This window comes from Mustela nigripes, chromosome 8 (assembly GCF_022355385.1).
Source record: "Mustela nigripes isolate SB6536 chromosome 8, MUSNIG.SB6536, whole genome shotgun sequence".
Classification (NCBI taxonomy): Eukaryota; Metazoa; Chordata; class Mammalia; order Carnivora; family Mustelidae; genus Mustela; species Mustela nigripes.
Genome location: NC_081564.1, coordinates 7,819,913 through 7,823,142, shown reverse-complemented (window position 1 = coordinate 7,823,142; position 3,230 = coordinate 7,819,913). Strand labels below are relative to the sequence as shown.

At 49.1% G+C, this 3,230-nt stretch overlaps 1 non-coding gene across 1 annotated transcript; it reads left to right on the top strand.

Moving 5' to 3' along the window:
- Window positions 1-2,770: 2,770 nt before the first annotated feature.
- On the top strand, window positions 2,771-2,875 carry LOC132024039 (U6 spliceosomal RNA). The gene has a single exon (XR_009406155.1). It is a non-coding gene; the product is annotated as a U6 spliceosomal RNA (small nuclear RNA).
- Window positions 2,876-3,230: the final 355 nt, after the last annotated feature.

Below are 3,230 nucleotides of genomic sequence, written 5' to 3'. Positions count from 1 at the left end.
CTTTCCCCCTCCCCCAGGGACAGGCAAGCCAGGGGGCGTGAGCTCTTCTGTTTAAAGCCATTGCTGATGTACGAACTCTGAGAAAATAGACCTAAAAGTTTATACTCAGTCTCTCTTGGCTACTGTTCCTGCTCAGAAAAGAAACTCTATATTGTTTAAACCCTGCAGGCAAACGGGTTGCAAGGCAACCTTCAAACAATAGAAAATACCCCAAACTAAAAATAAAGGCCTTCGACGATGGAAAATGTGGTGGCACTCTGGTGAAGTGATTCCAAAATCCGGGTGAAGGAGAATGTCGTCAGTGAGGCTGTGCTTATGGCGCCAACCCCTTCCTAAATGAACTTCTTAGAATCAGACATATTGGGTCCCTCTTTTTATGCCCATACTCTTAGTTCTTTCCACCATCACTGACACCTTTGACGGGGAGAGGGGTCAACAGGCCTGGAATATCAGGCCACCTCCTGTCCTAAGGAAAGTTCAGCAGACTCTAATCAATGCACTTCCCCAATGGCTCTGGGCCCTGAGGCCCAGAGAAACCCAGGAAAGGTGGGGGTGGGGTTCGACATAATCACCAGGGTCCTTGGCCCGGGAGAGCAGGAGGGTCTGCTGGAGAAAAGTATGACCGAGGCTGGGGTGGCCCACCCAGAAGACAGACAGAGAAGGGGCCATGACCGAAGGAGCACGGTGGCCTCCAGAAGCTGAAGAAGGCACGGAGTTAGTTCTCCCCTGGAGGCTCCAGAAGGAATACAGCCTTCCTGACTTCTGACCTTCCAAAATTAAGAAAATTTTGTGTTGTTTTAAGCTTGTGGCAATTGGTTGCAGCAACAATAGGAGGCGGAGACAGCAGCTGAGAACCTGGGGCTCTTGCACAACCTGAGAAGCCTCAGGTTCGTTCTTGGGCACCGCACTCTACCTAGAACCTCAGACCATGGTGTTTTCCTCTGGACGTACTTTACCACAGACGACCAGACCATCAGAGGGCACACAATCAGCTGGGCTGATTAAACGAATAATCAAATAAATGCACATCAATAAGAAGAGCTGTTCCTTTTTTTTTTAACCCACTAAGGCGGCTGATCAGTGTTTTACCCCATAGAAAGACTCGAGCATCTGGGACACTGTTTTCTACCATAACCTGTGGCCCGATCAGTGTCACTCAAAGAGACATCAGACCAGAAAGGGAAAATGAGAGGGAAAAAAAAAGCACCTCTATTCCCCACTTGAGGTTGTTGACTAGAACAAAGGAAAGGAAAGGCTCTTCTTTCATGAGCAGGCTCGCTTTATTTATTTATTTATTTATTTTCCCAGTCTTACTCTCCTATCTCCTTCTCCTATCTTCTAAGGGCTTGCATAAGAGAGCCCAGAACACCCTACCTCAACAACAACAACAACAAAGACAGAGAGAGAAACATAAGATTTCCCTGATTTCTTGATTCTTAGAAGCATAAGCACTTGGAACACCATAGTTTACTCTGTCTTGTGACATTTCTAGGAGACAAGAAGCGTTAGTCCCATTTTGTAATTTGGGACCCCAAATTACAGAGAGGGCAAGCAACCTGGATGCAGTCACACAGCAGGTCAAAGCGATTCACCCAAGCCAGAGCACAGGCCTCCTGACCCTTCATCTGCATGGCTCCTGTGTTCCCGTGCGCGGAGTCTCAGGCCCTGGCTAACCAGGTCAGCAGGGTGTGGCCTCTGGGTAGGTGGTCTCAGTGGAATGCAGAGATATAAAACCATTAAACCTGTCATCACAAGACAACCAACAGACACCCCAGTGGAAAGATTTTCCAGACCAGAGCTTTGAGTTGTTCTGTGTGTCTGATGTGTGTGTGTGTACACACGTGCATGCGTGAGTTTGGAAGGTAGTCAGGGGTGTGGAACTGCCAGGTCAAGGTATTTGCACTACACCTTGCGGTAAGTAAACCCACAAAGGGCGTTCGTTTTTTGTCTAGCATCAGTACACATCTTTTCCTAGCTTCTCTTTCATCCCTCCCCTCCTCTCTCCCTCTACCGTTCTTCTGAGACAGCACGGAATCTAACTTGAGGGGCAAAGCTAACAGATTCCCCAAGCTCACGGCAAGGGGACTGAGCTGGCTTACACCAGACAGGTGCGGTCGGCGGCTTCGGGGCCAGAACGGTTGAGACCCACAGCTCCGCGTGAATGCCGCCGAGCACCGCGCACTCTACCATTTCTATTCCCCTTTGACACCCAGCGGGTCTGCATGGCTGCCCTCCTTTCTTACCACCCACTTGTTGTGATTCTCAAAGGCTATGAAAGACAAAAAAACTTTCTGTAAGACAAAAAAAAAAAAAAAAAAAAAAAGGTAGCCTGGGTGGCTCACTGGGTTAAGCCTCTGCCTTTGGCTCAGGTCATGGTCTCAGGGTCCTGGGATCGAGCCCCGCATCGGGCTCTCGGCTTGGCAGGGAGCCTGCTTTCCCCTCTCTCTCTGCCTGCCTCTCTGCCTGCTTGTGATCTCTGTCAAATAAATAAATAAATAAAATCTTAAAAAAACAAGTTTTACATAAAAAAGAGAGAGAGACAGAGAGAGAATGGAGTGATTTGGTTTTAGCATTTTCAAAGTGTAATGGACTCCTAATGAGACTGTCCTGGCAAAGTGGATGGAGAAATTAAGCTGATCTTGCTCGGTGCCCTCCCCAGGGGCCCAGAGTGGGCTGAACTACGACAGGGACCCTGTGCGCGGCAGGCAGGGGGCAGAAAACAGCAGCTGCGCAAAGCAGTCAAGTGACCCTCAACATCCGAATGGTAGGTGCTCGCTCTGGCAGAGCATTTACTACAATTGAAATGACGTGGAGAAGGTCGGTTTGGGCTCTGCACAAGGATGACATGCAAATTCACGAGGCGTTCCATATTTGAAAAAAAGAAAAATCGGGATGGAGGTAGGTGATAAAACAATACCATGGAGGGTCCAAAGATATCAAGACAAGTAAAAGGAAGGGCGGTGAAAGGTGGCTCGGGGAAGACTTGGTGAGCACTTTTTAAAATCTGAGCTCTCTGTGGGCTCAGGTTTAAGTTTGGTTGGCCATGCCTCAACCTCATGCTAGTCCTAAACGAAAAATAACCAAGGCCCCCAGGGCCCCCTCCCCTGGGCTGGAGATGTGCTCACACAAGGCATGGAGAATGGAGAAATGGGTTTTCCTGGTGAGGAGAAGTGGGAAGGGAAGACAGGGCCCCAGGGCAAAGGATCATGTAGGAGAGGCCTCCGGAGGCT